This window comes from Saccopteryx bilineata, chromosome 4 (genome assembly GCF_036850765.1).
Source record: "Saccopteryx bilineata isolate mSacBil1 chromosome 4, mSacBil1_pri_phased_curated, whole genome shotgun sequence".
NCBI lineage: Eukaryota > Metazoa > Chordata > Mammalia > Chiroptera > Emballonuridae > Saccopteryx > Saccopteryx bilineata.
The window spans coordinates 213984998-214012172 of NC_089493.1; the positions used below are offsets into that span (position 1 = coordinate 213984998).

Sequence of the window (27175 nt, forward strand, 5' to 3'; positions counted from 1 at the left end):
TGGTTGAAGAGTCCTCTTAGTTTAGTTCAAAGTTGGTTTTTCGAGATGATGGTTCTAAAAATTATTTGTAATCTACTTTGGTTCTGGGAGTTGGAAGTTGGTATGCCTGCTTACTCCATGGCTATCTTGCTTCCCCCAAGCTTACTTTTCATTGATTAATTCATGTATGTACCTCAATGGGGGATCAAAATTCCAACTTTGGCATGTTGGGAATATGCAACTGAGCTATCCAACCAGGGCTTGGAAAATAATTCTTTTTTTTTTCCAGCAAGAGAGAGAGAAGGGAACAGAAATGGACAGACAGGCTGGATGAGAGAGAGAGATGAGAAGCATCAATTCTTTGTTGTGACATCTTTGTTCATTGACTGCTTTCTTATATGTGCCCTGACTGGGGCAGGGCCAGGGGCGGCTCCAGCAGTGAGTGACCCATTGCTCATACCAGCAACCTTGAACTCAAGGTAGCGACTTTGGGCTCAGACCAGTGATCTTTGGGCTCAAGCCAGTGACCGTGGGGTCATGTCTATGATCCTATGCTGAGGTTAGTGACCACGGTGTTTGAACCTGGGTTCTCAGCATCCCAGGCCAATGCTCTATCTACTGCACCACTGCATGGTCAGGCTGGAAGATAATTCTTTAACTTGGAATTTTATAACAATTAGCAAAGGTAATAAGAATGACTAAATTTATATCTATCATAAAATGAAACTTTCTATAACCTAAGATATATGAAATGGACATGAACTTTTAATTGTTTAATATAATTATATTTTGCTATTTAATGTTCCACATTAATAACCTTAAGCAACCCTTCCTATCAACAGTTTTCTATCTTCACTCTCAACCTTCTTCCTACTAAATCTGCTCTTCAAACTCTTAGATCATGTTTCTGACTTCTATGTTTTCTCATTATTTATCTTATTTTGGATTTATTTAGTTTTCTCTGCCGGAACCACATGACTGAATATCTTATTTGCTCTCTTTTATTAATATCTCAGTTATTTGATGTTTCTATTGTTTATTGCCTGCTCAGAAAAACCACAACTCTGAATAAAATTTTATTCAGGCTTTTATGTTTTTACTGGTATAGAATATTCCTAAAAGCATCAATCAAACAACCGCATGTCAGTCCAAATTTAGGTCAGTCCAAGTTCATGATGTCTAATTTCATCTGGGTCCTCAGTGAAGCTCAAAATTCTGTACTTGGTTTGCTTCTTTGTTTCTTTCATACTTTTATGGCCAGTTATTTCTTGCATTCCTTAAGTTCATAATCTCTTTCCATCCCTTACTTATTAGCATCCAGCAGGCTTCCATCATTGCCCCTTTGGAAGTACTCATCAAACTTCATGGTTTTGACTTCTGCATCTGTACTAGAGATTTTTATTTCTATATCTTCTACCCTAAGTTCACTTAGGCAGAGCTTCATATTTATTACTCTCAATACAAAATAAGAATTATCCATTAAACGGCAAATCTGATCATGACACAACTCATTCAAGAACTCCCAGACTTTCCAACTTTATCAAAATTACATACAGAATCATTATCTGACTCTAGGAATTTGCATTCCCCTTTTTCTCTCTGCTTTGAACACCACTTACTCCTTTACAGTGTATAGTGTTCAACTGAGACTTTTTGGTAAGGATATTTACAATTTCACCCTTTTCTTATCCTCCACAAACACACTCTCTAATCGTATTTCCTGCTTTGTTTTTCTACATAGCATATATTAACATCTCTTATATTTTACTTTTGTAATTTATTATGTACTTTCTCTCCTATTTCTTCCCTCCCCAAGTACAATATAAGCTTACGTGAGCAGGGATTTTTGTCTATTTTTTCAACATATCTCTTGAGCCTATTATAGTGTCTGGGAGATACAGATTGTTAGCTAAGTAATTGAATAATAGAAAGATCATGGGTTTGGGATTGTAGAGAGTTCACTAATGACATACAGAAGATTGGGCTCATAGAAGAGACAAAGGACTTACTTAAATCTCAGAAAGACTTGTAAGAAGGTACCTAGATAAAAGGAAGCTTACATGAACCTCTCTTCTGTGGTAATTGCTGGCATGAGGGGAGGGATAAAAAACAACAACACTGAGCCCTGGCTGGATAGCTCTATTTAGAGCATTGTCTAGAAGTGCAGAGGTTGTGGGTTTGATCCCTGTAGGAATATGCTATGAAAATATACAGAGTTAGAATGACAATTAGAGACAGTGAGTCACTGTAGGGTGAAAACCTTGAGTGGACACGAGTCCAAGGACCTCTCTGACCCCGTACTGGAAACAGTGCATGCTGAAAACAGCAAAGCAGCAGGATAAGATTCAGTAACACAGAAATGTTTAGGCACTTAGAACAAAGATTAGAAGTCAGCATGTTTCTTGTCTTTACTTCACCCTCTGAAAACTTCTACTATCTGCTTCCTTGAGTTATTTGAACTGGCTAATAAATATATGAGTAAGGCTGGGGACAAAACTTCAGTCCTCATGTCTGCTGACTGGGGCTGTTGCCTCCCTTCAGCCCCTCAGAGCATTTCATTTGCTCTCTGAGTAGTTCATTGTCACCACAACAGATCCCCAGTCAGGGCACATACGGAACAGATTAATGTTCCTGCCTCTCTCTCTGCCTTCCTCTCTGGCTAAAATCAATTTTAAAAATTTGGATTCACATTAAAGGGAAGACTATTCATTAAGAAATCTTTGTTAAGGCAGAAAAAAATAGAGACTTTTATTACAAAACTTGATTTCTTACCTCTGTTTTGGCTCAAAACAAGTCTGTAGCTCCAGTCATATTATTACCTCTAGCCCCTGACTTTTTCTTTATCCCCTCCAGCTCTCGTTCATTCCCTGTTTCTTCATTATTATTTTCTCTTCTTTTCCTTCTACTAATATTCTTATACAAATATATTTGTGTTACAATCTTCCTTCAGAAGATTGATTTGATTACACTAATGATCTACTGGTATAATCAATTAAAAAATACCATTTTGGCTTTATCTGCAACCCCAGTGCTATTTAAAATAAATCCAGCAGTCAAATAAAACAAGTAAACTAAGACTCCAAATTTAAAGTTATTTTCACTTTCACATATTATCTTATTATTAAGGAATTTTTACTAATCTAGGAAGTTGTCTGGCATCTCTTATGACTAAACCACAAAGCATATAAATTGATAGTCCATGTAGCCTTATAGCCATAAATGTTATTTTCTTATGCTAGGAATGTGTAATTCTCTCTTGAAAGTTACTGAGGTATTAGGCTCCCTAAAATCCTATGGAAATGACTGTTATAGATTTATTAGGGACTCCATCAAAATGTATTTCCTTTGTGTTTTAAATTAGTTGCATTTTAATGTCATTGAACATGCCCTTGTTCTTGTTTCCATTTGTGGTCTTGCATCCAGTGGGAATTTATAGGGCTCAGATTTATTTAAATTATGCTGATGTATTTGATCTTTCAACATACAGTGCATGGTAAATATGGGTGCCTGTCCATATCCAGAGATGAAATATGAAGAAAAAGGCATGCTGATAAATTTTCCACTAAATCAGGTTTAATTAGATATCAAAAAAGGATAAAGCCTGGCAAAGTTTCCACTCTAAGTGTTACAGAGTTCTAAAATGATAAAAAGAATATAGATATTCAAGTATATATTATAGAACAATTTCTTAATTTTTCATGCAGGACAAAGCAAGAAAATACTCCTCATTCAGTCAATCCACTTGTTGAGCAGAAACTTCTCTTGTTAATTCTTCCAATTTCACTTTACAAATAATAGCTTAGGAAAACATCTCTACCCAACACAAATGTTATTAAGCTTGTAAAATATCATCATTCTTGTCTACAATAGGCCCTAAGAACTGTAAAAATATTATTACTGAGCCATATTTGGCATAGCTATTTCTGCTTTGGGGATTTGGGCAGAATTTGATACATTTTCTCAAGTACTGTGTGTAAATCAAGTCTTATGTTTAGTACCCTGGTGTTGCTTACTAATTAAAAAAAAACAACTCAAGAGAAAACGTTCATGAAATGAAATAGTCTTTTCTAAAGTAAATAATAACCTCTTGATTTGTGTTTTGCACATATTAAATATAATTTTCAACAGTGAATTTACTTACACTGCAGTACAGTATGACAAGTTTCAAGGATCTATGTACAACCTTGTCACAAAAACATACCTTGTCTCTCTTTACTGTCTCCATGTGTCTGTATAGCTTTGAAATATCTTCCTTTTCCCAAAACATCAGCCAAAGAAGAGAGAAGTCCCACTAGAATAGCTGTAAGCATAGGGAAGTCAGAGTATGTGGGGAATAAATGTTATGTATCCTTCTCATTCCATTTGTTCCTCATGCTCACTCTTCACCCTGGTCTCGCTTTTCCTTATACATCATCTTTCACCTAGGGATTTAGAACATGACAGGCATGAGTGGAGTTAGTTGTAAATAAAGCTGCTGAAAGTATGCTTGCTGTTATATTATATTATAAAAACAAACATACACTGAGATTTAGGCATCAATAGATATGTTAAATATCTTAATTTAAAAACATAGCAGCAAATTCAGTGCGTTATGATTGAATGCCTGTAATACAAATTAAATATACGGTGTTCAAAATGCTACCAAAATGCTAAAAGAAAAGATCACATCAAAAATATAATGTCTACATCCCTTAGAGATTTATGTAGATAGCTCTTTTTATCAATGCCATTATTTACTGTGCTGAAGAAGAGATCCAAAATCTCACTAAAAAATTCAGAGATTCTTGTAACTGATTGATTTTACACACTTTTTCTTAAGCTTCCACACCTAGATTTAACTTTCCCTCATATCTCCACAATTCTTTTAAACTTTCAACAATAGTTTTGAGGCTCTGCAATATCCTCTGGTCCTTCTAATGCCCTAATTTGTCATCAGTATGATAGCCATACTAATCTTCTAATCCACCATGGAAACTGCTCCTTTCCTCTGTATAAACTATGTAAGTATTCTCAGTACAAAGCAGATTTCAAACTCAGGATTTATAATTCTGTGTTAGTTTTACTTTTTCAGAATGTTGGATCAATGCTTTAAATCTTTCTTTGAAAATAGTAATTCCCTACCTTCTCTTTCTCTGGTACTGAAAGTAATTCCCCACCATCTCCTTCTGTCTGACCCCTCTGGGATCATTTTCTATCAATCACCTTCACCTCCCAACCACCCTTCAGTTTTTTTGTTTTGTTTTTTGTTTGTTGTTGTTGTTTTCTTGGGTTTTTTTTTGTGACAGAGATAGAGAGAGACAGAGAGAGAGATGATAGGGACAGATAGACAGGAAGGGAGAGAGATGAGAAGCATCAATTTTTTTGTTGCAGCACCTTGGTTGTTCATTGATTGCTTTCTCATATGTGCCTTGACTGGGGGTTTACAGCAGACTGAGTGACCCCTTGCTCAAGCCAGCGACCCTGGGCTCAAGCTGGTGAGCCTTGCTCAAACCAGATGAGCCCGAGCTCATACTGGCGACCTTGGGGCCACAAACCTGGGTTCTCCTCATCCTTGTATGATGCTCTAGCCACTGTACCACTGCCTAGTCAGGCTCCTCTTCAGTTTTTTATTCACTGATTTATTTTCTCTATTACGACAAATAAACTGAACACTTTTATTCTCATAACATTTATTTTAAGCCTGCCCCTACCAATTAATCTACATTATCATCCCTGCTTTCTTTGTTTAAGGAATTAGCATTTTTTGAAATTCTTATACTTTCCGCTTCTTATATTCCTGAGGATTCAAAAAACCGTTTTTTGTTTTTTTGTTTTTGTTCAGTCTTCTCAAATGTTGAAATAACATTTCAGTGTTATTCTCATTTCTCATCTATTCCCAATTTGGGAATATCAAACATTTCTTCTGAGAAACATGTTCCTTCCCTGACTTTAATAAGAATTGCTAATGCCACTTTTCTACATGCCTTTTATATGCTTTGAGTACTTTATATATGCTACACACTGGTATAAGGATTTTATACATATTCACTTAGATAATGTTCCATTAACTAACCCTATTTTTTAGGTGAAAAAACTGAGACAAAGAGATTAATTACTTTCCCAAGAACACAGAATGGCAGGACTTGAACTCAGGCAGGCTGTTTCCGGAGACCACTCTACAATTATCCTGTCTTTGATGTTCGCTTTTGAGCTGTTTTTCACTGACCACTTTTTTGCTATCTTTATATATATGTAATATATATATATATAACATATAATATGTGAGAATATATAATATGGATTTTGCAATCACAAATTATTCAACAATGCATTTTTGTAAGAATTTCAGTAATGTAGATATATGTGGACTGAAAAATGAAAGTCTTCTATTATTTTACTACCCCAATTACAAAGCCACCCCAACAGGAAACAGTTTGTGCATGCTTTTCCAGATTACATTCCATGCATTTATGTATAAAAATGATCATGCACATTTACTAGTTTAAATAAATATTTCCAAAGATGAGATAATACTATATATTTTTCTCTGAGTTAGCTTTTTCACTTAATAATGTGGTGAGAATTAGGGAGACTGAGTTTTTTATTTCAGTACATATGGATTTGCCTCATTCCATTTCTTTTTCTTTTCTTTTTTTTTAATACAGAGAGAGAGAGAGATTCAGAGAGAGGGACAGATAGGGACAGACAGACAGGAACGGAGAGAGATAAGAAGCATCAATTATCAGTTTTTCGTTGTGTCATCTTAGTTTTTCATTGATTGCTTTTTCATATGTGCCTTGACTGTGGGCCTTCAACAGACCAAGTAAACCTTGCTCAAGCCAGTGACCTTGGATCCAAGCTGGTGAGCTTTGCTCAAATGAGATGAGCCCGCACTCAAGCTGGCGACCTCAGCGTCTCAAACCTGGGTACTCCGCAATCCCAGTCCAATGTTTTATCTACTGCGCCACTGCCTGGTCAGGCTGCATTGTTCCATTTCATAAGAACATAATAGTCCATAAGATAGAAATGCCGTGTACACGAACTCTGAGGTTGTTTCCTTGTTATTACAAAGATTGATGAAATCAATATTCCTGTGTGTATAGCTTTGTGAACATGTAAACAAGTTTTTCTATTAATAAAAATTCTATGGGTTGAATTGTCAGGCCAACATGTATGGTGACTTATGTTTAAGTATTGACAAATTTTCTTCCCAAAAGACTGCATTATTAAAATTCCATCAATAATATATCAGAAATCTCATTTTTTCACGGCTTTTCTATCACTTTATGTTATGAGAAATAAATTTTTTCCATCAAATGAGAAATGTATAATTTATTTAAGCATATTACTATGTTTCTTGCTTTTTCATATTATTAGTCTAAATAATTAAATATTTTATAATTTCCTTATTAATTTACAGGTGGTAGTTAAGATTATTTATTCTTAGTAGATTTATTATATTTATTATAACTAGTTTATCCTCCCTTGTTAATTTTTATTTTCTTCTCTTTTTTTATATAGAGTTAATATTCCTACTAGCTCCTGATTTAAAAGTTTAATTATTCTGTTATTAACATACTTTGCTTATAAAGACATTAAAGCTCCTGAGTTTTTCTTTCAATTCTGTCTTGTCCAGATTTATGACATAGCCTCTTCCCATTGCTGCTTACTTCTGAATGTTCTGTAGTTTCAGTTTTAATTTCCTCTTTTACCTCAAAGTTAGTTAGAAGGGTGTTTACATATTTCTCCAAGAGGGTATATAAACTAATACACATATAAACTATCTATCTATCATCTATCTATCTATCTATCTATCTATCTATCTATCTATCTATCATCTATCTATCTATCTAATCTATCTATCTATCTAGTTTTGTTTTATATTTATATACATGTACACGTGTTTATTTATAACTTATGTATGACTTGGTTATAATTCTGATTGAAAGAGACATATGAAGGAAGAGGATAGGAAGCATTAGTGTACCTCCCTCATTATTTGACTTTAGAGAAGATAATTAAAAAATACCTTCTCCCCTTTGAGAAAACAATTTCACTAATGATTTAAAATAAAATAGTTTATGTATATTCATGTATATTTTTCACAGCTATGAAATTTGAACTTAGAAAAAACATTACTCTTCTTTGTTTGCAGACTGTTTCAATCTTAAACATTTTAGGCACAAAGATTCCATGTGTTCACATGGAATGACTGAACTGAGGTAGCTCAAGCTGTTTCTTTGTCTTTACGATCACTGCACTATCATTGTTAGAGTGTACTCTTTGAAGGCAGATATATGTAGTACCTTTGGGGATGAAGACACCAAAAGCAATGGAAACAAGACAAAAACCTGCAATTTCTTAGGAAATTACTCTTCGAACAAATGCATGTAACTGAATCCATATCTAAATAGAGAGTGACCCTGTTAACTTTTAAGGAGAATACAGCATTTCTTTAGAGAATAAGTAATAAAACTCTTCTAATTTGAAGCTTACATATAAATTATAAAATCTCAGCCATAATTACAACAGTTATTTAGATAATATATGTAATAATTTTGGGGAAGCAAATTTTATCACTAACATTATTTAGATTGGCTGGAGCATGAAGATAATAAAAAGCAGACTCATCTTGAGTTGGTTTTATTATTGTTTTGAATTCTCTGCAGACACTCTACCCCTTATTTTCTACATCTGTAGAGATCCACTTACTCCCATGGCCAGCCTTTGTTACACTACTAGAAAGAGGAGAGAAAAAAGCACACAAACAGTAAAGTAACAATAAGGAACAGAAGATTGATGAAGGCTTTTCAGTATAGGCTCCTAAACTGGTCTCCTTTGAAAGAAGGTAGAAGGGGCAAAAATTTATACTGTACTCTTCACAATGTCATAGCACATTTCAGAAAAATTTGACAGTGTAACAATTATAATAAATACTATGAACCATATCATCTTGAAACTTCAAGTTAAACAACCAGTTAATTATAAATACCAATATATATATAATTCAGCTTAAGAAATTGTATTTATAAAGAAATATATTAGCATGTATTCCTCAAGAGATTTAACTCTCTTTTAGACTCTTATATTACTAGGAATTTTCATGTGTTTTTGAATAAAATATCTATTTCTAATATTTCCCATTGGTGAGGAGATAATATAGAAACCTTGAAAAAGCCTGTGTCTTAAAGATCCTAAACTATGGATTAGCAAATTCACCTAAGTTTATTCTTTGCCTTCAGGATACTTGGAAATTTGTCGCAATGAGAAAATAAAAAATGCCTTCAGGACAGAACCTACATTCTGCATTCAAAAGTAAAAATAACAGTTGGTTATTCTTAATGACTGTGGGGATTTTGGAAGGGTATGAATGAACAGGAGTGGGGAGAATCAGAGATGACTGCCCCTTTGGCTTGGATGACTAACTGGTTTCCATATTCCACATCTTGTATTATTTATTCTGTTCTTTATTGTCAGGGTAGTTTAAGTTTATAATATGAGTTTTTCATGTGACAATTGCATAATCATTGGGAACTCATTATTTTTTCTTAACTCATTAATTCCAGTTCTACAATTGCATAATTCAAAGGCTCTTAGTCAGTCTGCAGCCTCCATTAGGGGCACTGAGTGCTTATATAATAAAATATTAAAAAATCATAAGACAAACTTAATGGGTAGCATTGAAGAATGTTTCTCTCACGGTGTTACTACTATTGATATTACAAGCCATGATGAGTTCTATAAAGATACCATCATGTCTTCCTGTGGCAAATTCAGTTAGATATCTATGGTAGGCTCCTTCCATTGTATATGAAAAGACCTTTCTCCCTCATAAAATACCTACACAATGAAAACTTTGAGACACTGATATAAGAAATTGAATATAACATAAATAAATGGAAGGATATACTGTGTTTATAAATTGAAATGATTAATATTGTTAAAATGTCCATACTGCCCAAAGTAATCAACAGATTTAATGCAATTGCTATCAAAATACCAATAACACTTTTCACAGAACAATAAATAATAATCCTAAAATTTATACAGAACCACAAAAGAATCCAAATTGCCAAAACAATCTAGACAAAAAAGGAAGTTGAAGGTATTATGCTGCCTGATTTCAAGTTATACTACAAAGCTATAGTAATAAAAACAACATGGTACTGGCACAAAAACAGACCCATATATCAATGAAACAGAATAGAGAGCCAGAAATAAACCTACATGTATATGGTCAATTAAGGTACAGCTGGATGGCTAGTATTTGCAATGTGGAAATGACAGTCTCTTCAATAAATAGTACGGGGAAAACTGGATAGATACATGCCAAAAAATGAATCTAGACCACTTTCTTATAGTATATACAAAAATAAACTCAGAATGGATTAAAGACTTACATGCAAAACCTGAAACTATAAAACTCCTAGAAGAAAACATAGGCAGTAAACTCTTTGACATTGACCTTAGTCATATTTTTTTGGACATGTCTCCCTGGGCAATGGCAACTAAAGCAAAAAAAAAAACCAAAAAAAAATAAAAGAAGCAAAAAACAAATTGGACTACATCAAACTAAAAAACTTTTGCACAGCAAAGAAAACCATCAAGAAAATGAAAATATAATCTACTGAATGAGAAAAAGACATTTGCAAATGACATATCTAATAAGGAGTTAATAATCAAAATATGTAAAGGAATCATATAACTTAACATCCAGAAAACAAACAGTTCAATTAAAAAATGAGCAAAAAACCAAACAAACATTTCTCCAAAGAAGACATATAGATGGACAACTGGCATTCATTTATATAATGTCACTTAATGGATTTTACTCAGCTATAAAAAGAAATCTTACCTTTTGTGACATCATGGATGGACCTGGAGTTTATTATGCTAAGTGAAATAAGCCAGTCAGAGAATAACTCCAGTATGTTCATAAGAATAATAAAGAAGTAACCCACCTGACTTGTGGTAGATAAAACATTGATCTGGAATGATGAGGTTGCTGGTTCAAAACCCTGGGCTTGCCTGGTCAAGGCACATATAAGAAACAACTACTACAAGTTGATGCTTCCTGCTCCCTTTCCCCCATTCTTTCTCTCTCTTTCTCTCCTCTCTCTAAACTCAATAAATAAAATATTAGAAAAAAAAGAAGTAACCCAAGAAAGAAGAAACAATTTTCTACTCAAATGAGTAGTAAAGGGAGATGTTCAGATGACAGCACTGCATTAGACCTACAGAGAAACCAAATCAAGTAGCAGGAGGATGAAGGAAGGAAAACTTCTGATAGCTGTTCAAAAGATCTACCTAAAAACCTGGTAAAAAATGATGATAGACAGAAATAAAAAATTAAAACAAAATGAAGTAATTAATACTGTTTTCTGACACAAAAAGAAGAAATGTCCTACTAGAAAAAAAATATAATCATAGTAAAGAAATTAGTGAGGCAAAATATTTGCATATTCAATAATGAAAACATTGACTATTAAATTAACAAAAATTATATAAAAGAAATGGAAGAAGAAGGAGGTAGTATGGAGTGACGTCAGAGAAATGGTGCCGTAAGGAATGATACTGATAAATCTCCCCCAAAATTCAACAAGATATTCAACCAGAGACAGAAAAATCTATCCTTGGAGCCTCCAGAAGTTCCAAACTAAATGCGAAGGTATGATCGAATGAAAAATTGACTAAATATATAATCAACCCTGAAGGAAATAAGGAGGAAGAAACACTCTGCCTTCCTTACTAACCTAAATAAGGGCTGCTTTCACTGGGAACTGAGAGTATGGGAACTAAGGTGGGCATAGGGTGTGAAAAGAACCAGACTGTGGCATGGACATCCAAGCCAAGGAAAAACAGTGCTTATGGCAACCCAGTCAACACAACCTAACGCTTGCGCCAAATCCAGACAAAAAAAGGCACTTGGGACAGCCATCCGCCCCGATCTCCTGGTTGGCGCACACAGATAGTGGGCGAGAGATTCCTCCTAGGGCCCAGGAGTGGGCACCCGTGTTACCATACAGAGGGGCAGAGTCAGAGGCCTTTCTGTGGGCTGAAACCAGAGTCTTGAGGTGGCCTCTGTGCCCCAAAAAGCAGAGCACGGGAAGTGAGTGGGAGTGAAATTCCCTACCCTGGAACATTTCCGTGTGGGCGGGGCATCTCACTGGGAGTGAGAGGCGGCTGGCCGGATATCCTGGTTGGCGAGCACAGATAGTGGGCTAGAGATTCCCCTGGGAGTAGGAACCCATGTTCCCGGACAGAGGGGCAGAGTCAGGGGTCTTTGTGTGGACGGAAGCCCTGTTTCATTATGCTAGGGGCTCTGACTGATTGAGCCTTACGCAGAGCTCTGTGCTGAGTGGGAATAGAGTGGGTGGGGATTTGCCAGCTCTTTGAGCCTCTTACTATCCAGGCAGAGGCAGCAAAAACCCCATAGCTAGATCATCAGGCTACTAATTCAGGAAGGAAAAACTAGGAGAGAGGCTCTAGGAATACAAACTCTCTCACTGGTGGAAACTGCAAATGCTAATGAGCCTCAACTGCCAATGAGACTGAAGCCCAATATATGATATCTCAAAAATTCTCAAGGCAGCCAGGGGAAAGAAGAATACAACATATAAAGGAAGGCCCATTAGAATATCATCGGATTTCTCAACAGAAACTCTACAAGCTAGAAGAGAGTGGACCCCAATATTTAAAGTCCTGAAAGAGAGGAACTTTCAGTCAAGAATACTATACCCATCAAAGCTATCCTTCAAATATAAAGAAGAAATAAAAACAGTCACAGATACAGAAAAGATGAGGGAATTTATCATCAGAAAACCCCCACTCCAAAAATTACTAAGGGGGGTTTTCCAACCAGATAAAAAGAACAAAACAAAACCACAAGTAAAAGCTCCACCAAGAATAATAAAACCAAATTTAAACTGTGACAATAACAACAAAAAAAGGGGGAGAGGACAGAGATTAACAGTAGCAAAGCATGATAGAGTGCAAAAGTACTCACTAGATAGTGCACTACAATGAACATTGTAGGTACCCTTTTCATTACTTAATGGTAACCACCATTGAAAAAACAACCACAGAAGCACATGATTTGAAAAAGGTAGCAACAGAGGAAAGATGTATGGAAAACAACCAAACAAAAACAAAAGTTAGAAAAATGAAAGAGAAGAATCAAACAAGACACAAAACTAACAGAAAGCAATGTATAAAATGGCAATAGGGAACTCACAAGTGTTAATAATTACACTAAATGTAAATGGATTAAACTCACCAATAAAAAGGCACAGAGTAGCAGAATGGGTTAAAAAAGAAAATCCAACTGTATGCTGCCTACAAGAAACTCATCTAAGCAACAAGGATAAAAACAAATTCAAAGTGAAAGACTGGAAAACAAGACTCCAAGCAAATAACATCCAAAAAAAAGCAGGCGTAGCAATACTCATATCTGATAATGCTGACTACAAGACAACAAAAGTACTCAGAGACAAAAGTGGCCATTTCATAATGGCTAAGGGGACACTGAATCAAGAAGACATAACAATTCTTAATATATATGCACCAAACCAAGGAGCACCAAAATATATAAGACAGCTACTTATTGACCTTAAAACAAAAACTGAGAAAAATACAATCATACTTGGAGACCTCAATACACCACTGACGGCTCTAGATCGGTCATCCAAACAGAGAATCAATAAAGATATATTGGCCTTAAACAAAACACTAGAGCACCTGGATATGATAGACATCTATCTACAGGACATTTCATCCCAAAGTGACTGAGTATACATTTTTCTCCAGTGTACATAGATCATTCTTAAGAATTGACCATATGTTGGGCCACAAAAACAACATCAGCAAATTCAGAAAAATCGAAGTTGTACCAAGCATATTTTCTGATCATAAAGCCTTGAAACTAGAATTCAACTGCATAAAAGAGCAAAAAACCCCCACAAAAATGTGGAAACTAAACAACATACTTTTAAAAAATGAATGGATCAAAGAAGAAATAAGTGCAGAGATCAAAAGGTATATATAGACAAATGAAAATGACAATACGACATATCAGAATCTATGGGATGCAGCAAAAGCAGTGATAAGAGGGAAGTTTATATCACTTCAAGCCTATATGAACAAGCAAGAGAGAGCCCAAGTGAACCACTTAACTTCACACCTTAAGGAACTGGAAAAAGAAGAACAAAAACAACCCAAAACCAGCCAAAGAAAGGAGATAATAAAAATCAGAGCAGAAATAAATGAAATAGAGAACAGAGAAACTATAGAAAAAGTTAATAGAACAAGGAGCTGGTTCTTTGAAAAGATCAACAAAATTGACAAACCCCTGGCAAGACTTACCAGGGAGGCCCTGGATGGTTGGCTCAGTGTTAGAGTGTCAGCCTGGTGTGCGGAAGTTCCGGGTTCGATTCCTGGCCAGGGCACAAAGGAGAAGCTCCCATCTGCTTCTCCACTCCTCCCCCTCTCCTTCCTCTCTGTCTCTTCCCCTCCCGTAGCTGAGGCTCCATTGGAGCAAAGATGGCTCGGGTGCTGGGGATGGCTCCTTGGCCACTGCCCCAGGCGCTGGAGTGGCTCTGGTCGCAACAGAGCGACGCCCCAGAGGGGCAGAGCATCGCCCCTTGGTGGGCAGAGCGTCACCCCCTGGTGGGCATGCCGGGTGGATCCTGGTCGGGCGCATGCGGGAGTCTGTCTGACTGTCTCTCCCTGTTTCCAGCTTCAGAAAAAATACAAAAAAAAAAAAAAAAAAGGACTTACCAAGGAAAAAAAGAGAAAGAATTCGTATAAACAAAATCCAAAATGAAAGAGGAGAAATCACCACGGACATCATAGATATACAAAGAATTATTGTAGAATATTATGAAAAACTTTATGCCACTAAATTCAACAATCTAGAAGAAATCGATAAATTCCTAGAACAATACAACCTTCCTAGACTAAATCAAGATGAAGCAGAAAGCTTAAACAGACCAATTAGTAGGGAAGAAATAGAAAAAAGTATTAAAAACCTCCCCCAAAATAAAAGTCCAGGCCCAGACGGTTATACTAGCAAATTCTATCAAACATTCAAAGAAGACTTGGTTCCTATTCTACTCAAAGTCTTCCAAAAAATTGAAGAAGAAGCAATACTTCCAAACACATTTTATGAGGCCAACATAACCTTCATACCGAAACCGGGCAAGGATGGCACAAAAAAAGAAAAGTACAGACCAATATCTCTAATAAATACAAATGCTAATATACTAAACAGAATACTAGCAAATGAAGTACAACAACATATTAAAAAAATAATACATCACATCAAGTTGGATTTATCCCAGAATCTCAAGGATGGTTCAACATACATAAAATGGTTAACATAATACACCATATCAACAAAACAAAGAACAAAAACCACATGATTTTATCAATAGATTCAGAAAAGGCATTCGATAAAATACAACACAATTTTATGTTTAAGACTCTCAACAAAATGGGTATAGAAGAAAAATATCTCAACATGATAAAGGCCATATATGATAAACCATCAGCTAACATCATATTAAATGGCACAAAATTGAAGGCTTTCCCCCTTAAATCAGGAACAAGATAAGGTTGTCCACTCTCTCCACTTTTATTTAAAGTGGTGCTAGAGGTTCTAGCCAGAGCAATCAGACAAGACAAAGAAATAAAAGGCATCCATATCAGAAAAGAAGAAGTAAAGATTTCACTTTTTGCAGATGATATGATTCTATACATCGAAAACCCCAAAGAATCTACAAAAAGACTACTAGACTAGAAACAATAAGCCAATACAGTAAGGTCGCAGGATACAAAATTAACATACAAAAGTGCATAGCCTTTCTATATGCCAAAATGAAACATTTGAGAATGAACTCAAAAAAATAATCCCCTTCATGATTGCAACAACAACAAGAAAAATACATAGGAATAAACATAACAAAGAATGTAAAGGACTTATATAATGAAAACTACAAACCAGGGGAAATCAAAAAAGATACAATGAGATGGAAGAATATTCCTTTCTCTTTAATAGGAAGAATAGATATAATCAAGAAGGTCATATTACCCAAAGCAATATACAAATTTAGTGCAATTCCCATTAAAATTCCAATGACATTTTTTAAAGAAATGGAACAAAAAATCATGAGATTTATATGGAAATATAAAAAACCCTGAATAGCCAAAGCAATCCTAAGGAAAAAGAACAAAGTTGGGGGTATTACAATACCTGACTTCAAACTATATTATAGAGCCATGACAATCAAAACAGCATGGTATTGGCAGAAAAATAGACACTCAGACCAATGGAACAGAATAGAAAGCCTAGAAATAAAACCACATATATATAGGCAAATAATTTTTGATAAAGGGGCCAACAACACTCAATGGAGAAAAGAAAGCCTCTTCAACAAATGGTGCTGGGAAAACTGGAAAGCCACATGCAAATGAATGAAACTGGACTACAGTCTCTCCCCCTGTACTAAAATTAACTCAAAATGGATCAAAGATCTAAACATAAGACCTGAAGCAATAAAGTACATAGAAGAAGACATAGGTACTAAACTCATGGACCTGGGTTTTAAAGAGCATTTTATAAATTTGAGTCCAAAGGCAAGAGAAGTGAAGGCAAAAATTAATGAATGGGACTACATCAGACTAAGAAGTTTTTGCTCAGCAAGAGAAACTGATAACAAAATAAGCAGATAGCCAACTAAATGGGAAATGATATTTTCAAACAACTGTTCAGATAAGGGCCTAATATCCAAAATATACAAAGAACTCATAAAACTCAACAAACAAACAAACAATCCAATAAAAAAATGGGAAGAGGACATAAACAGACACTTCTCCCAGGAAGAAATACAAATGGCCAACAGATATATGAAAAGATGCTCATCTTCTTTAGTTAGTAGAGAAATGCAAATCAAAACTGCAATGAGATACCACCTCACACCTGTTAGATTAGCTATTATAAACAAGACAGGTAATAGCAAATGTTGGCGAGTGTGTGAAGAAAAAGAAACCCTCATTCACTGTTGGTGGGAATGTAAAGTAGTACAACCATTATGGAAGAAAGTATGGTGGTTCCTCAAAAAACTGAAAATAGAACTACCTTATGACCCAGCAATCCTTCTACTGGGTATATACCCCAAAACTCAGAAACATTGCTACGTAAAGACACATGCAGCCCCATGTTCATTGCAGCATTGTTCACAGTGGCCAAGAGATGGCAACAACCAAAAAGTCCTTCAATAGAAGACTGGATAAAGAAGATGTGGCACATATATACTATGGAATACTACTCAGCCATAAGAAATGATGACATTGGATCATTTACAACAAAATGGTGGGATCTTGATAACATTATACGGAGTGAAATAAGTAAATCAGAAAAAAACAAGAATTGCATTATTCCCTATGTAGGTAGGACATAAAAACGAGACTAAGAGACATTGATAAGAGTGTGGTGGTTACAGGGGGGGGGGAGGGAGAGGAAAAGGGGGAGGGGCACAAACAAAACTAGATAGAAGGTGACAGAGGACAATCTGACTTTGGATTATGGTTATGCAACATAATTGATTGACAAGATAACCTGAACATGTTTTCTTTGAACATATGTACCCTGATTTATTGATGTCTCCCAGTAAAATTAATAAAAAAACAATAACAACAACTAATCAAACATAAAACAAATGCCCCCCCAAAAGCATTTACAACAACAACAAAAAGAAAGAAGTAGTATGGAAACTATAGTATGTTAAAGCTAAACCCTCAACTCATAACAAGAAGTTAATAGAAAACATCTGAAGCTGATGAGTTAAAAAATTATATGACTGAGTGGTGGTGCAGTAGATAGAGCATTGGCTTGGGATGCAGAGGACCAGGTTCAAAATTCCGAGGTTGCCAGCTTGAGCATGGTTTCAGGCAGCTTGAGTACGAGGTCACTGGCTTGAGTGTGGGATCATAGATATGACCTCATGGTCACTGGCTTGAACCCAAAATTCACTGGCTTGAAGTCTAAGGTTGCTGGCTTGAACTCAAGGTCGCTGGCTCTAGCAAGGGATCACTGGCTTGGGTGAAGTCCCTGGTCAAGGCACATATGAGAAAGCAATTAATGAATAACTAAGGTGACACAATGAAGAGCTGATGCTTCTCATGTCTTTCCATTCCTGTCTCTATCTGTGTCTCTGTCTCTTTCATTAAAAATAAAAAGAAAAAAATGAAAGAAATGATATTTGTTTTGTTTTGTTTTGTTTTTAGATTACACATATAAGTCAAACCATACAGCAGGAGTCCCCAAACTTTTTACACAGGGGGCCAGTTGACTGTTCCTCAGACTGTTGGAGGGATGGAGTATAAAAAAAAAACTATGAACAAATCTCTGTGCACACTGCACATATCTTATTTTAAAGTAAAAAAACAAAACGGGAACTAATACAATATTTATAATAAAGAACAAGTAAATTTAAATCAACAAAATGAACAGTATTTCAATGGAAAGTATGCTCCTCTCAGTGACCACCAATGAAAGAGGTGCCCCTTCCGGAAGTGCAGTGAGGGACTGGATAAATGGCCTCATGTGGCCCGCGGGCCGTAGTTTGGGGACCCCTGCCATACAGCATTTGTCTTTCCCAGCTTTTTAAACCACTCATCTACTGGTGACACTTGGGCTGTTTACAAATACTGGCTACTGTTAATGATGCTGCAATGAATGTAGGGGTCACATATATTCTTTTGAATTAGTGTTTGGGTTTCTTTGGATTTATATGATTTCACTTATATGAGGAATCTAATGAACAAAATAAACAAAATAGAAACAAGATTCATATATATGAAGAAGAGACTGATGGTTGTCAGAAGGAATGGGAGTTGGGCTGAATGAAAATGGTAAAAGGACTAAGCAAAGGAAAGAACTCATAGACACAAATAACAGTATTGAAATTACAAGAGTAAAAGGGGCTGGAGGGAGGTAGAAGAAGCTATGGGGGCATAAATAGTGATGGGAGGAGACCTAGGATAGTGAACACACAATACAATAAATAGATGATATGTTATAGAATTGTACACCTAAAATCTATGTAATTTTATTAACCAATGCCATCCCAATAAATTCAATAAAAAGATTTTGAAAAAGAACATGCTGGTGTAACTTTTAAAAAGGATGCATAAAAGGTAATTTCTAAGTCTATGGAAATTTGCACAATATTTTTCTACTTGCTTGATAGCTCACTTTATTTTTTTTAAGTTTTTAAAAATTCATTTTAGAGAGGAGAGAGAGAGAGAAAAAAAAAAAACACAAAGAGAGACAAGGGGGAGGAGCAAGAAGCATCAATTCCCATATGTGCCATGACCAAGCAAGCCCAGGCTTTCGAACCAGTGGCCTCAGTGTTTTAGGTCAATGCTTTATCTACTGTGCCACTACAGGTCAGGCCAATAGCTTACTTAGATATAGAATTTTAGATTAAAATTCATTCATTCTCAGAATTTGGAAGCCAATCCTCCATGATTCTAACATTCAATTTTGCTCTGTAAGTTTGAATTCATTTTGTTCTCTAATATTTGTACATCACATGTTTATGTATTTGAAAAAATTTTAAGATAATCTCTTAAAAACCAGTACCTGGTTTATTATGAACAAGATAGGTTCTGTAGATTTGTTCTTAAGTTGATTTTGTATGTAACTTGGAACAGGTATATTTACCTATTAAATGCAACCTAGATAGATGTTTGTATTAATATTTATTTTTACCTTGCTGTGCATATAAATACACTTTTCAAACCTTGAGAAACTATCTCATTCATAACCTGGGGACTGCCTTTATTCTGAAATTTTATGAAAAAATGTCTTAAAGTAGATTCTTATTTATTTTTTTGTTGGACACTTGGTAAGCTCATTTGATTTAGAGGCTCATAGCTTTTAGTTCTGGGAAAATTTTTTCTATTAATTTATGATTAGTTGTTTATCTCACTTTCCCCTATTCCTTCTAGAACTTGTATTATTTACATGTTTCTAAATTAACTTTACTTTAAAATCTCTTTTATTTTCTTCATCTTTGTATTCTGGCTTTACTTTCTGGTTTTAATACTTATTTTCTAATACCTCTATTGATATTTTTCACATTTTTTTTTCTGAAGTTGGAAACAGGGAGGCAGTCAGACAGACTCCCACATGCGTCCGACCGGGATCCATTCGGCTGCCCACCATGGGCGACGCTTTGCTCATCTGGGGCGTCGCTCTGTTGCAACCAGAGCCATTCCAGTGCCTGAGGCAGAGGCCACAGAGCCATCCTCAGCGCCCGGGCCAACTTTTCTCCAATGGAGCCTTGGCTGCAGGAGGGGAAGAGAGAGACAGAGAGGAAGGAGAGGGGGAGGGGTGGAGAAGCAGATGGGTGCTTCTCCTGTGTGCCCTAGCTGGGAATCAAACCCGGGACTCCCGCATGCCAGGCCGACGCTCTACCACTGAGCCAACTGGCCAGGGCCTATTTTTCACATTTTAATTAACAAAATTTTAATTTTTAGAGTCCTTTTTTATTTTTTAATTGTTCTTTATTTAGAGAAATCTAATTTTGCTTTATGGATGCAATAGCATCTCTTACTACTATCTGGGAAATATTGTGTAGAGTCAATACTTTTTTATGTAGAGGTAGCCTAGCATAATCCCCCCTTTTGAAATAACAACTATATTGTGTTATAATAAAAAATTACAAAATTCACCACTCTAAAGCATATGATTCAACAACTTTTAATATATTTACAGAGTTGTGCAACAAATAACACTATCTAATTTTAGGACATTTTATCATCCAAAAAGAAACTCAAAACTTATTAGCAGAAAATCCTGGTTTCCTTCTGTCTTCAGCCCCTGAAAACCACTTATCTACTTTCTTTGTGTATGAAATTGCTTATTATGCATAATTTGGTTAATGGACTCACACAATGGGTAGCCTATCGTAACTGGCTTCTTTCACTTAGCATAATGTTTTCATGTTCCTTCTTCACTTGCTGTATCAATACTTCATTCACTCTTATGGGTGAATAATATTCCATTATATAAATGTATCACATTTTGTTTATCCATTCACAAGTTGATATACTTTTGGGTTGTCTTCACCTTTTAGCTCTTATTTATTTATTTGACAGACACAGAGAGAGGGACAGACAGACAGGAAGGGAGAGAGATGAGAAGCATCAATTCTTCATTGTGGCACCTTAGTTGTTCAATGATTGCTTTCTCATATGTGCCATGATGGGGATGGAGGGGGCGCTTCAGCAGAATGAGTGACCCCTTACTCAAGCCAGCAACCTTGGCCTCTAGCCAGCAAGCTTGGGCTTTCAGGCCAGCGACTTTTGGGCTCAAGCCAGGGACCATGGGGTCATGTCTATTATCCCACGCTCAAGCTAGAGACCTGCACTCAAACTGGTGAGCCTGCACTCAAGCCAGATGAGCTCACACTCAAGCCGGTGACCTCAGGATTTCGAACCTGGGTCCTCCATGTCCCAGTCCAATTCTCTATCCACTGCACCACTGCGTGGTCAGGCTTTAGCTCTTATTAGTGCTGCTATGAACAAACATGTACAAATTTTTATATAAACATATATTTTCAAGTCTTGAGTATACACTTACGAGTGGAACTGCTGGGTCTTTTGATAACTCTAAGTTTAACATGCTTAGGGACTGACAAAATGTTTTCTGTAGTAACTGCACCATTTTATATGCCCACCAGCAATGTACACCATTTGAAAATTTGAGTTATTTGTATTTTAATGATTGAGTTATTAGAAATTCAGTAAGTTCTGGGTAATAAATTCTTATTAGATACATGTTTTCCAATATTTTCTCCCATTTTGTGGATTGTCTTTTCAGTTCCTTGGTAGTGTCCTTTGAGGTACAATTTTTGTTTTGATGAAATCCAATTCATGTAGCTTTTCTTTGATTATTTCCCATGTGTTTGTGTGTCATATCTAAATTCTTCCAAGAGTTCTATTGTTTTATCTTACACATTTAGGTCTTTGATCCCTTTTGAATTAATTTTTTAATATGGTGAGACTTAGGGGTCCAAATTCATTTCTTTTCATATATATCCAGTTTACTCAGCATATGGAAAAGATTATTCTTTCCCTCTTTTAATTGTCTTGGCATCCTTGTCTAATATCAGTTAACCATAGACACATAATTTGATTTCTGAAATTTTAGTTCTAGTCCACTGATCTTTGTTTATTTTTATGGCAGTATGACACACTATTATTTCAGGTTTATAGTGAGTTTTAAATTGGGAAATGTGAGTGTTCTAACTCTGCTCTGTTTTGTAAAGATTGTTTTGGTTATTACGGGCCCCTTGCATTTTATTACAAATTTTAAGACAAACTTGTCAATTTCTACAAAAAAAATAGCTACTAGAATTCTGCTAGAGGTTATAGTAAATCTGTAAATCAATTTATATATTATTGCTATCTTAACAATAGTGTTTTCCCCTCTATATACATGAGTGGCTTTTCCATTTAATTAAGTCTTCTTTAATTACTTACCACAGAATTTTGTACAAAGTTTTCAGTGTATGTCTTGAACTTATTCTGCCACATTTATTTCTGTATTTTATTCTTTTTGATGCTATTACATGCAGAATTGCTTAATTTTAATTTTAGATGGTTTATTGAAAGTATAAGTAAATAACACAATGACAAACATTGTGCAATATTAGTTTCTAAATTTCTTATTTTCTTAATGTAGACAACTAGAATGGGAGTTACTAAATCAAAGAGTAAGCATATTCTCCATCAGTTCTTGAAATTCGGTGTATGCTAGCCATCATACACTACTATAAGGTATAAGATATTTGGAAATGCAGTAATTGGCTAAAGAGCGTTATCTGGAGTTTGTTCCCATTCCTCTATTGATATCCCTTTTCATATTTTAATTAGCAAAAATTTAATTTACAAGGAAATTCATGAGGCTGAAGTTGGATCTCAGAGAATAAAGTTAATAAAGCATAATGTGCTTAGTAGTAAGACTCACTTGTAACCAGGGCTCAAAATACAGATTTTATTTTAACTTTTGTTATAAATTAATTTTCAAATAGACAATAAATTCACCAGTGTGTTAGGTCCAGTTTCCTGGAAGCAAGTCCTGAGATGGGCATTCTTCTGTACATGATTCATTAGGAAGTGCTTGCAGGAAAAGGAGAGGGAGAGAAGTAGGACAGAGTGAGCAGGACTGGAGTCTGGCCTCAGTCTGATCCCATGGATCTGTGCAGTACAAACTACACTGAGTTTGTCCCAACACATGAAGCAAGTAGTCAGCTTTCTGTGTCTCTATCAGCTTTCCATCACAGATGGCCTTCTCCACTCTGTGATTACCAAGAACAGTACATGTTCTAGTACTTTAATATTCAGGTGACCAATCGTCCTCCTTTAGGAAGGACAGTTCTTCTTTTGTAAGTTCTGTCCTCCCTCAAAAAGTGTCTTCCTATATGTCATTTTTTTTTATATTGGAAGACTAATCTGTACATGTCTGTATTCAATTGATGCAGAGTCAATCCATTGCATGTGATGTGACGTATTTGTACCTGACATGATGATTTGTCAAGAATCAGTACAGTACAGCAAGATGTGCAATTATGAGAGGCATGTGCTTTGCACGGGAGACCTTGTGAAGGCACGCAATATACCAAGTGCACATATGGCTTTGTGTACTTCTTACTGCATGAAACAGTGCACATATGACACTGTAGACTCACAATTATTTCTTTCAGTGAAAATTCAGTCATAGACAGGTAAGCACAATTCATGTTTTATTAATTCATTATCTACTTAATAATTTCCAAATACATATAATTTTATTTACAAATATTTTCCCCAAATTCAAGTTTTAAAATGAAAATCTAATCTCAAACCATATCTGTTAATAATGCATTTTAATTAAATAGTTGCATAAAATAGACGTTTTTAAATTAGAAAATGATAAATATACCCAAATATCACTCCAAATTAGTGGTTTTGTTTGATATTTAGTTTTTTAAATTTAGCTTCTGGAAAATTTGCCTACCATGATGTAACATTTTCAGTTCCTAATGTTCTTGCATTGTTTATGTAGCTCTATATTTTATTTTTAATTTTAAATTTCATTTAAAGGATGGAAAAACCAAAAATGAGAAAATGCCATTTCAATGATAAATTGAAAAAGGAATTTCCATTCATCATATCAAAGAAAGATAGCATTGTTTTCTGCAATATTTGCAGCAGAGAATTTTGTATTGCAGTTGGGGGCAGAGCAGTGATAATAATATGACCACCAACAAACATAAGCAATCATTAGATGCATCAGCTTCCAGTTGTAAAGTAACAAGTTTTTTTTAAAACTTCAAATTATTCTGAAGATGAAAAACAGTTGGCTTCAATGAAGAAAAAATTTGCATTTCATACCATAATTCACAAAGTTTTCATAGTATGGATTGTACAACTAAATTATTGAAAATGTTTCACACTGCAAAATTTTCATGTGCCAGGACAAAATGGTAGGCTATTTTGAAATGAGTATTTAAAAATAACTGTGACAAAATACTTACAGAGGACTTGGAAACTTCTGCATTGTAACGATTTTTTCTGATGCATCAAATCATAATGAAATTAGGTTGTATCCAATAATAGTAAGATATTTTAATGTTACCAAGGGCATTCAAATAAAAATTTTAAATTTAGAATTCATTAAGGGCACAACTTCTGAAATTTTGTCAAACCATCTATACAATGTAATAAATGAAAACAATTTGATACCCAAAGTTGTTGCAAAATGGATGATAATACAAATACAAATTTTGATGGGCAAAGATGCAAAGGGGTGAATAATGTGTATGTAAAATTACAAGAGTTACTCCAAAAGAAAATACTAGAAACAGGTTGTAATGCACATATTTTGTCAAATGCAATCAACACAGCATCATGTGTCATGCCAATTGATGTAGAAGTAATAATAACTACAATTTATTTGCATTTTAGTCGTTTTACCATTTGTGTTGCTACTTTAAAACCATTTTGTGGAGAAGCAAATGTTGAATACAAAAAACTTTTAGGATATTCAAAAAGTTAGATGCTTGCTCTAACACCTGCTATAGAGCGTGTTCTACAATTATTTGAGCCTCTCTGTTCAGATTTTTTAAGCTTAGACAAATGTCCTAAAATCTGGGAATCATTTTTCAATAATAAAATATCTGAGATATTAATGTATTTTTGTACATAATCAAGCATCTATTTTTCACAAAATGATTCAAAAGATTGAAGGTAAACACATTTCAGCTATGAAAGTTAGTCTTATTTTGAATGACTTTATCCTACAATATAAATCTCGTTTTGAAGAAAAATTTCTTCCTTTAATTTTAAAAAGAAAATGGTCAGACTTAGAAGAATCAAATCTGGGTATAACAGAATATTTTCTCAAAGAAGTGCAGAATTATTACCAGACATGTTTTTAATACATTGAAGAGTGGTCTGAAGCAAACATCATGGGAAATAACAGTTTTCAATGGTGTTTTTTAACTTTATCGCAAGTATGTTGGACAGATATGGAATCTTGTCTTGAGTTTTTATCTAAGGAAATGCCAGACTTCACAATAGACAATTGTCTCTTTGAAGAAATGAGAAGATTGAATGTATATTTAAATTTTGAAAAATTAATACATTGGGAAAATGAACATGTTGAAATTGATAAAAGATGGGTGGAAATATTCAGCCATTTCAAAAATGAACATATTCCATGTGAAAATTTATTTATTCTTGTTCAATTTACATTGTGCTGCCCTGGAACTAATGCAGCAGTTGAAGGAGTTTTTTCAGTTGCTAAATGATTTTTGAACAAGTGAGAAATCGAAACTGAACATTGATACTTTAGTTGCAGCACTTGCCATAAAATTCAATATGAAGTATATTTCTTGCTTAGATATTTTCAATATATTGTTACAAGATGATACATTGACAAAACATATTCATTCAATGAAAAAGTACTCATTTAGAGAATATTAATTTAGATAATTGTAACTTTTTCTTACAATTATTTTTAAAAATTAATAGCATGTAAGCATAATTACAGTATAAAATATTACAAATGTTTTTATTATGCATTTATCACATTGTAGTGTATTATTATTGCAATGAATAAAATGTTTCTTTTATTTATGATATTGTTTTCTTCAATTTATTTTTGTCCTTTTCATTGTAAAAAAGTTGATCACTTTATTAATATTAAGTTTCAGTTTCCTTTTTAATTTTTCTTTTTCCATTTAAAATTGTGATCGAACTGATATTTATCTCCATATATGGATTTTTCCTAATATTGTTTTTTAAATTACAAATCTTTGACATACTGATTGATAATTCAACCTTTGCCACACACTAAATTATCATACATAGTTGAGCCTATTTCTGGATCTTTAAAATAGACTCTGTTAAAATAGTCTTCTATTCATGAGGCATTTACTGTACTATTTCTACTTATATGCTTTTATAATATAATTTAATATTTAGTAGGACTGTTTCCCTTTATTACTATTTTTTCTTCACAATTTTTCTGGCTATTCTTGTTTATTTTTTCAAAGAAAAAAATTAAAATCAGTCTCGCTAAAAAAGTATTTTTATTTTTATTGGGATTGTGAATATTTTTATAAATTGATTTAGAGTTGAAAATATTATCACATTATATTTTCTTATCAAGATCATGTAATCTGTTTTTTGTTCATGTGTTATTTACTCAAGTATAGTAGTTTCTCAAAATGTTCTTAATATAGCTCTTGCTCATTTCATATTATAGCCTTCAATCCATAAAAAATTGCTTTTTTTTATAAATAAAAGCTGATGATTTGTGTTTATTAATTATGTATCTTCCCATCTCCCTGAAATCTCTTTTAATATTACAAGTAGTTCTACATTTTCCAAGATGCAATTATACTATCTACAATGACACTCTACATTTTTTATTTTAAACTGAAAATGTCTTCCCCTTCAATAAACACATCAACTAGTCTGCAAAGAAATGCTAAATACTTGTTATCTTAGTGGCCATCTTTGCCTTGATCTTGACTTTTATATGCATGCGTTAGTGTTTGTCATCAAACATGATGTGCTCAGATGTTTAATTAGCTCTCCCTTTAAATTTAGCCTGCAGAGCCAGGGGACCTTCTCCCTGGACCTGCCCAAGGCTATTCATCAG

At 34.5% G+C, this 27175-nt stretch overlaps 1 pseudogene; it reads right to left on the bottom strand.

The window, feature by feature from the left end:
- Nucleotides 1-27175, bottom strand: part of LOC136335637 (large ribosomal subunit protein eL6 pseudogene) — a 47288-nt pseudogene that overhangs the window by 19688 nt on the left and 425 nt on the right.